The sequence below is a fragment of the Phoenix dactylifera genome, chromosome 7 (genome assembly GCF_051530095.1).
Source record: "Phoenix dactylifera cultivar Ajwa chromosome 7, Ajwa_hap1_PhDact_Kaust_v1.1, whole genome shotgun sequence".
NCBI classification, from domain to species: Eukaryota; Viridiplantae; Streptophyta; class Magnoliopsida; order Arecales; family Arecaceae; genus Phoenix; species Phoenix dactylifera.
The window spans coordinates 27,882,698-27,891,506 of NC_143196.1; the positions used below are offsets into that span (position 1 = coordinate 27,882,698).

General features: G+C 50.0%; 1 pseudogene; it reads left to right on the forward strand.

Moving 5' to 3' along the window:
• Positions 1–763: 763 nt before the first annotated feature.
• On the forward strand, positions 764–6,830 carry LOC120107372 (succinate dehydrogenase [ubiquinone] iron-sulfur subunit 2, mitochondrial-like; annotated as a pseudogene).
• The last annotated feature ends 1,979 nt before the right edge of the window (positions 6,831–8,809 follow it).

The following is an 8,809-nucleotide window of genomic DNA, read 5'->3' on the forward strand; positions in this document are numbered from 1 at the left end:
GTTAAGCCAGTTCCTTTGTATGCCAAACCACCTTTTTTCAGAGGTGGTCTCTAGTTGTCCAGGCGGCAAACATGCAACAGTTGTCTTCCTATCTTCCTAGCTACGTGTCCACTAACCCATGCACGTGCCACCACACTTTCTTGCAGCGCTACCATGGTAAAGTGACTGTTGTGGGAATAAAGGATCCGAACTTAGTCCCACATCGACTTGATAGCAAAGAGGTCTGTTCCTTAAATGGAGAGGGACTACCCCTTTCTCTTCAGAGGCGCCTTTTGTGGGGCAAAACCGTGCATTGAGAAGAGACTATGAAACCTCCTTCAAAGCGGACAATACTTCTGAGGAAAAGCAGTCGCCTCCGCTATCTGAGACCGGTAGGGATGAGGTCGGAGGGCGGCAGATCTCTCTGTAACGCTGGACGCGCGGGTCGGAGGCCGATCTTCCTTGACCTCATTAGTGACCATTCCCTACCATAGTACTGTTACATGTCACACATCTATACACCATGAAAACTATGATCAGATAAAGTGAAACCTTTCTCCTTGGTAGAGAGGAGAGGGAGATGTTGAAGAGAGTGGGGCCATTGAAGGGCTGGTTTGGTGATGGGGTAAGCAAGGTGACGAGCTATATTAAAGGAAAGGGGCAGAAGGATGTCAAGGACATTGTAGAGAACTATGCAAGGCTTCCAGATAGGGTAGAAGGGAAGAAGGAGATGTCTAGATCAGACAAGTCCAAGAAGGTGGAGGACTTCAGGATATATCGGTGAAACCCCGGCATCTGTGGCTCCTGCTCCATGAACATAGGTGGGATCAACACGGTGGCTTGTTTAAAACCCATCGACACCAATACTTCCAACGCCACTATGATAACTCCTCTCCCTCAATGTTTGTCGTCAAGGACTTGGCGGGTGGATCTCACAACTTTCTACCACCAATACAAGTATAACTACTTGTGCCTCCATTTCGTAAGAGTCAGTATATAGTCTTTAAAAAAAAACATCATCTTATATTTTTTCCACATAATTCCAGTGATAAGGAATTAATGTGGAAACGGTGGGTTTTATTATTTGGCATGTTTTGCCTGTGGTCGGTCTCTGTCGTGCATATTACTGACTTGGTCTCCATAGAACACCCATGATAAATATAGATGGACTGTATAGTGAACAATTAATCGAGTACATTTGCACTCGTGCTAGCGTTGCATTATTTTTGAAATACCATTAACTTTTCAAAAATGTTTCAGGTCAGGTAATGCATGAGTCAAGCTTATATATCGAAGTATGTAAGTTTAACCAGGTTTCAATCAACGGAATTCCACGTAGGTTATGCTTGAGCTATAAATAGTCATGCCAATTCAATTGCCTACAGTCTTTCTATTCTCCTAGTAATTAAGGAGCTGTTTGATGATTTTCAGGTCATGTTTACAGCTTTGTAGTCATATCTTTAGTGACTGATTTTGTTTAAGCTTAGTCCATGGATCTCAACATGATGTATATAGGTTAATTGAGCCATGGCTCAAGATCAAAAGAAGCAAGAGAGTGGGAGAGAATTTCTCCGGCCCTGAGTGCATTCTCTGTGCCTGCTGCGGTGCTGCCGGCCCTGCCTATTGGTGGAACTCAGAAGAGTTCTGAGGTCCAGCTGCTTTACTACATGCATATTGATGGATCTCGGATAGGTGATACGACGAAGTTTATTAACATTTCTTGTGCTCGATCAAGAAAACCTTTTGATGGTTGCTGATAAAAATTCTTCCTTTTTATATATGTACCTATTGCTGGAAATTGGACCCGGAGGCGACCGTCGGCTGAAAAGAAGAAGCTCCGATCCTGAAATGGCGGGTGGCGGTCCGTCGGCGGGCGGCATCCTCCGGGAGACCTGCAACAAGCCGGTGGCCAGGGTTTCCGGTGCCGGCCCTCCGATGCTTAAGTCAGAGGGGGGCTTAATTTTGGAGAAAGAGATGAACTGTATGTAGAAATCCGAAATCTCCTCTTGGGAGGAAGAAGTTTCCCTTTTTATAGGGGGAGTGGCAGGGTTACCTGTGATATGACTGGACAAATTAATGGGTTACTGTTACGATTGGACATGGGCGTGCGAAGTAATGAGTTGCCGTGGATGGCTCGTTCCCATCATAGAAGGAGATGGCGCGCAGCCAGAGCTTGCTTGTGGCGTGTAGTGTAGTCCATTCTTGGGAATGGTGAGGCGTTGACAGTCGTAGTAGGGTATGATCCGTGGTTGATATGTCATGGCGTGGCCGGCAAGTAAAGCATGGTGCGGTGAGGCTGCTACAGGGCATGGCCGCAGCATGTGGACGACGAGGTCGGCCTTCTGAGGTCAGCTCAGCCTTCTGTGCTTGGCCTTCTGTGCTCAGCAGCTTTCTAAGCTCGGCCTGCATGAGCTCGGCTCGGACTGCATGATCTCGGCCTGCATGAGCTCGGCTCGGACTGCATGAGCTCGGTCTTCTGAGCTCGGCCTGCATGAGCTCGGTCTTCTGAGCTCAGCTCGGACTGCATGAGCTCGGCCTAAATGAGCTCGGCCTTCTGAGCTCGGCCTCATGAGTTCGGCCTGCATGAGCTCGGCCTGCATGAGCTCGGTCTTCTGAGCTCGGCTCGGACTGCATGAGCTCGGCCTCATGAGCTCGGCCTGCATGAGCTCGGCCTCATGAGCTCGGCTTGCATGAGCTCAGGCCGGATTTGGGTGCTTTAATTGTATTTGTGGGGTGGTCCATTTTTCCCCCAACACTACCCCCCGACTTTCGAGTTCGAGCTGCTTTTTGGCTCGAGCGAAGGAAGTAGTTCAGTCGTCGATCATCTTGTAATATAGCCAAATGTCTATGGAGATGTACGTGCCAAGTAGGGTGTACCTCTCATGTAGTTGGAGCTAAGTGCTTCAGGTCGACTCAGCAGCCTCCTTTGGCTTGTGGTCGACTCAGCAGGGATCCCCCACTCAGATCGGGGCGTGTTGTCGTAGGAGGTGTCGAATGGCGTTACAGGGTGTCGAACGGCGTTGACATGGCGTCAAATGGCATCGAATATCGTCGAAGGGCATCGAATGTCGTCGAAGGGCGTCGAATGTCGTCGAATGGCGTCGAATATCGTCGAATGGCATTGAATGTCATCGAATGGCATCGAATGGCGTTGAAGGACGTCGAATATCGTCGAATGACGTCGAACAGGTGTCCTGAGCTTAGTTGGGGCATCATTGGAGACACATACAGGAGACGGACTTCGTCCATTGGCGATCGTGCGCCTTTATTCGGAACGGGGCGACGTTGGAGATAGAGATACCTGTAAGTCATTTTTTGGATTCTCCGACCTGGAAATAAATAAAATATTGAAATTATTTGAAGCCAAAGTGGCGTCCTGTACCTTTTGGAGATATTTTGATAGCTCTCGAGCTTCGAAGTCCCTCAAGACTTGGCTCAGCACTGGCTTTCTGAGGTTGGCCTTTGGAGCCCGTTCTTCTGAGCTCGGTCTGCATGAGCTCGGCCTGCGTGAGCACGGTCTGCATGAGCTCGGTCTTCTGAGCTCGGCTCGGACTGCATGAGCTCGGCCTAAATGAGCTCGGCCTTCTAAGCTCGGTCTGCATGAGCTCGATCTTTTGAGCTCGGCTCAGCCTGCATGAGCTCGGCTCGGCCTGCATGAGCTCGGTCTTCTGAGCTCGGCTCGGCCTGCATGAGCTCCGCCTTCTGGACCATGAGAGAATTTAACTTCATAGTACTTTCTTGGGGTGGAATCTACTGTGAATCTAGTCAGAGGAGTGCTTATCCTTTGAAAGGCATTACAAAATAAGGCATCAGCCAAGCTTTTATTATGTACTAAAATTCTTTTTAAAGCCTTGCAATGATGAAGGAAATAGCTACAACGTCGTCATAAAATCCTTTGGTCTTCATCGAAAAAGGAGATGACTTTCGCAATGCACGGATGCTTTGAGGAAGCTCCTTCTTCCGAGCTCGTTGCTTCAGGCGCCTCTACTTGCCCGCCCTCTGATGATATTGTTGATGCCCGCGAGAGGTCAGTTGTCATTCTGCTCCTCACGCGGCACTGGGTTTTGCTCCTCAGGTTCTCTCCTGTAGGCATGATCATGGACAAAACAACTCAACCGACCTCGGCGGGCAAGTGCCTCGATCTCATCACGGAGCTCGTAGCAATCCTCCGTATCATGGCCGCGATCTCGGTGGAAGTGGCAGTACTTTTTCGAGTGCTTCCGCGACTCTGTCGGTCGAATTCTCAATGGAGGTCGGAGGTAGCCCTGACTCTCAATCTCCATGAGGATCTCTGCTCGGGTAGATGTGAGGGGAGTGTATATTTGAAACTTTTGGAGGGGAGACCTCGAGTGAGCTAGGCTCTTGGGCCAAGGAGGCTCTTTCTCATGCCAGGGGGATCTGCTGCTTGGTTGGGAGCGCTCCTCGTGGCGCGTCTTCTGCATCTTGGCAGGTCGTTCGGCTGCCTCCCACTGAGAGGCCATGGCTTCCTCAGCCTTGGCGTACTTGCGAGCTAGGGCCAACATTTCAACAAAGTCGGCGGGGAAGCTCTTCTCGATGGAGAAGAGAAATTTGCAGGACCGAGCTCCAGTCTTCAATGCCGACATGGCGATTGACTGGTCGAGATCGCGAACCTCCCATGTGGCCGAGGAAAAGCGACTGATGTAGTCTTTTAAGGATTCTCCCTCCTTCTGCGTGATGGCGAAGAGGGAGTCTGAGGTCCGGCGCTGACGCCGGCTAGCAGCAAAATGGGTGGCGAGCTGCCTGCCCAACTGTTTAAAGAAGAGAATCGAGCTGGGCTTTAGTCCGGAGAACCAAAAACGAGCTGTCTTGCGGAGAGTTGCTGGGAAGGCTTTGCAGAGTAGAGCGTCTGTGGCTCCCTGGAGTGTCATAAGGGACTTGTAGCTCTCCAAATGATCAAGAGGATCGAATGAGCCATCATATGGCTCAATCTGTGGCATCTTGAACCTCTGGGGGATTGACTCATCCATGATCCATTGAGGGAATGGAGATTCTGTTGTAAAGTCAAGGTCGACGTCTCGCTATGGGCCTCGATCTTGAAGCATCTATATCTGCCGCTCCAAGTCCTCGACTTTTCTGCCGAGCTCGGGTGGGGCTCCTGTTGCAGCTTGGCATGGGGCGGACCCCGCCTCAGATGGGTGCTCCCGTACTTGAGGCGTCAGGCTTCGGCGCGAGCTCTCAGGATAATGGATGCGTGACAAGCCCTCTCGGCTTGGGGGTCGAGCTCGGTGGGAGCTTCGGTGGTGGCGACGCTCTACAGAGAAATGACATCGCGAGTGGCGTCCTGAGGACTCATGCTCGTGAGGAGGGAGTAGAGGTTGTCCTTCTATTTGCTGTAGGCCTTGAACGGCCGCAGTGAGTGCTTGGACTTGTTGAACAAGCAGGTTGAACTGCTCTGGTTGAACTTGGGGGGACTGGATCCACCGGAGGCCTTGGTGATGGGTTCTGGATTGAGTGTCCAGGACTTGGTACGCGATGCCGAGAGGCGTTAGAGGCTTCCTTACTCCTTAGCTTCATGGCTACGACTCGGGCCCTTCCCCTAGCGCCAACTGTTGCTGGAAATTAGACTCGGGGGCGACTGTCGGCTGAGAAGGAGAAGCTCCGATGCTGGAATGGCGGGTGGCGGTCCGTCGGCGGGCGGCATCCTCCGGAATACCTGCAACAAGCCGGTGGCCGAGGTTTTCGGCGTCGGCCCTCCGATGCTTAAGTCAGAGGGGGGCTTAATTTTGGAGAAAGAGATGGACTGCATGTAGAAATTCGAAACCTCCTCTTGGGAGGAAAAAGTTTTTCTTTTTATAGGGAGAGTGGCAGGATTATCTGTGATGTAACTGGACGAATTAATAGGTTACCGTTACGATTGGACGTAGGCGTGTGAAGTAATGAGTTGCCGTGGATGACCCGTTCCAATCATGGGAGGAGATGGCGCGCAGCTAAAGCTTGCTTGTGGCACGCAGTGCAGTCCATTCTTGGGAATGGTGAGGTGTTTACAGTCGTAGCAGGGTATGATCCATGGTTGATATGTCGTGGCGTGGCCGGCAAGTAAAGCATGGTGCGGTAAGGTTGTTACAGGGCATGGCCGCAGCATGTGGACGACGAGGTCGGCCTTCTGAGGTCAGCTCGGCCTTCTGTGCTCGACAGTCTTCTGAGCTCGGCCTGCATGAGCTCGGTTCAGACTGCATGAGCTCGGCTCGGACTGCATGAGCTCGGCTCGGACTGCATAAGCTCGGCCTGCATGAGCTCGACCTGCATGAGCTCGGCCTTCTGAGCTCGGTTTGCATGAGCTCGGCCTTCTGAGCTCGGCCTCATGAACTTGGCCTGCATGAGCTTGGTCTTCTAAGCTCGGCCTCATGAGCTCGGCCTGCATGAGCTCAGTCTTCTGAGCTCGGTTTGGACTGCATGAGCTCGGCCTCATGAGCTCGGCCTGCATGAGCTCGGTCTTCTGAGCTCGGCCTCATGAGCTCGGCCTACATGAGCTCGATCTTCTGAGCTCGGTTCGGACTGCATGAGCTCGGCCTTCTGAGCTCAGCCTCATGAGCTCGGCCTGCATGAGCTCGGTCTTCTGAGCTCGGCCTAAATGAGCTCGGCCTGTATGAGCTCAGGCCTCCTGTCGGATTTGGGTGTTTTAATTGTATTTGTGGGGTGGTCCATTTTTCCCCCAACAGTATCTTTGAAGCCGTGATGATTTCACCCAAGAGAGGCTGCAAGCACTGACGGAAGATGAGAAGAGGTTGTGCAGGTCCAGGACTATAAGGAGTTGCACGGCTAGCTGCCCAAAGAGCCTAGACCCAGTGAGTGCAATCGCTGCTATGAGGACCAGCCATCAATTGCACTAGTTTTTCTCATGTGCACATGCTTCTCCTCTTCACTTGTAGTTATAAATGGTTGCTAATAAGTTGTATATATGCTTGTCATGTTGGTGATTACTTCTATAAGCTACGTGTATGTGAGTCATCACGCACGTAAACATGCCTGTGAGAGCAAACAAAATGCTTTTATTATTCTTTTAAGTGGAACTTAGGTTATATTTCAAATGTGTTTCGAGTTCCATAGGAGTATAGGTTCTTAGTGCTAGAAACTTTTTATGGCCACTTGTGGTTGGTAACAGAGATATCAGATGATATTTTAACTTGCACACTCTCATCCGATCTTCCTGTATATGGTTCATTGCTCATGTATATCTACAGGGATATGACTAACTATGTATCCCTTCGATCACTCCCATTCAGTTGTTCTTTCCACTATATATCTGCACATACTCCATTTATAAAGTTATCGAGATTACAAAATCTTTATGGTATCAGAGCACGTTTTTTCCTCCAACGAGAAGAAATCGATCTCCTCCCATGGCCTCTAGCGATTCATCCAGTGCTACCCTTGCTGTGGTTACCAGTCCCACCACCACCATGTCTCAGCTAATCTCGATCAACGCAGCCACCCAGCTTCCTTTGAAGCTCTCGTCGTCCAACTTTGCTTCATGGCACGCACAATTTGTTTCTCTTCTTATTGGCTATGACCTAATGGGTTATGTGGTGGGGACACAGACCTCCGTTTCCAGCATGTATATAGGCGTCGCTGGTGTGCATAGCACTTCGGCCACCCTAATTTTATTTTTTTGTGTATTTTTATTTATTTATTATGTATTTTCGTCTTTTATTAGTTGCTGGCTTGTATGACTGTATTTAGCTAGTGTAGTGACCCATGATGTTGTTGGATCATGGGTAGTTACATGATCATTTGTGGGGATCATGGGTAGTTGCATAGGGGGCTATATATGGCACCTCCATATCTCCTGTTTTAGTAGAGTAATTTGGAAATGAAAACTTTGTCTTGACATCTGGCGGACTCCAGAACTTCTCTCCCCTCCCCTTTCAATTCATATTTTCTTCCCTAAATCATCTGTCCCATATCAGAGTTGGTGGGGACATAGACCTCCGTTTCCAGCATGTACATAGGCGTCGCCGGCGTACATAGCACTTCGGCCACCCTAGTTTTATTTTTTTTGTGTATTTTTATTTATTTATTATGTATTTTCGTCTTTTATTAGTTGCTGGCTTGTATGACTGTATTTAGCTAGTGTAGTGACCCATGATGTTGTTGGATCATGGGTAGTTACATGATCATTTGTGGGGATCATGGGTAGTTGCATAGGGGGCTATATATGGCACCTCCATATCTCCTGTTTTAGTAGAGTAATTTGGAAATGAAAACTTTGTCTTGACATCTGGTAGACTCCAGAACTTCTCTCCCCTCCCCTTTCAATTCATATTTTCTTTCCTAAATTATCTGTCCCGCATCAGTTTGGTATCAGAGCTTAGGCAGGCTTGCCACTGTTGCTAAAGCCTCGATCCCTCTTCTATATTTTCCACTGTTCCTACTGTTCTCTTCTTCTTTCGGTTTCAGATAAAATAAACACCTTTTGCTGCCTCCTCCCTCTCTCTCGGATCTCGCACCAGACAAAAAAAAAAAAAGCAGAAGCCTCTGCGGCTGGTCCTCCACTTCCATTCTCGGCCACTTCTCCTTCCACAGAAGCACCATGCCGATGTATGGCGGAGCACTGCCGGATCCCAGGATTTCGGTGGGCACACGAAATCTACACGGTACCCCGACCTCGGACACCGGAGCGTGCTGATGGACCACGAGTGACTCCCGTTGCCAAAAAGAAGAGGAGCATCGCCGCCCTTCTTTCGGCTCTGTCCCTCGGACCCGCTGAAGCGCCCGCCGGCCACCGCGCACACGAAGAGAGATGGGAAGACATTACTAGTGAGAAGAGACCCAGTGCCAGAGCAGGTGACCGGTCGCCGGCCATCACCAC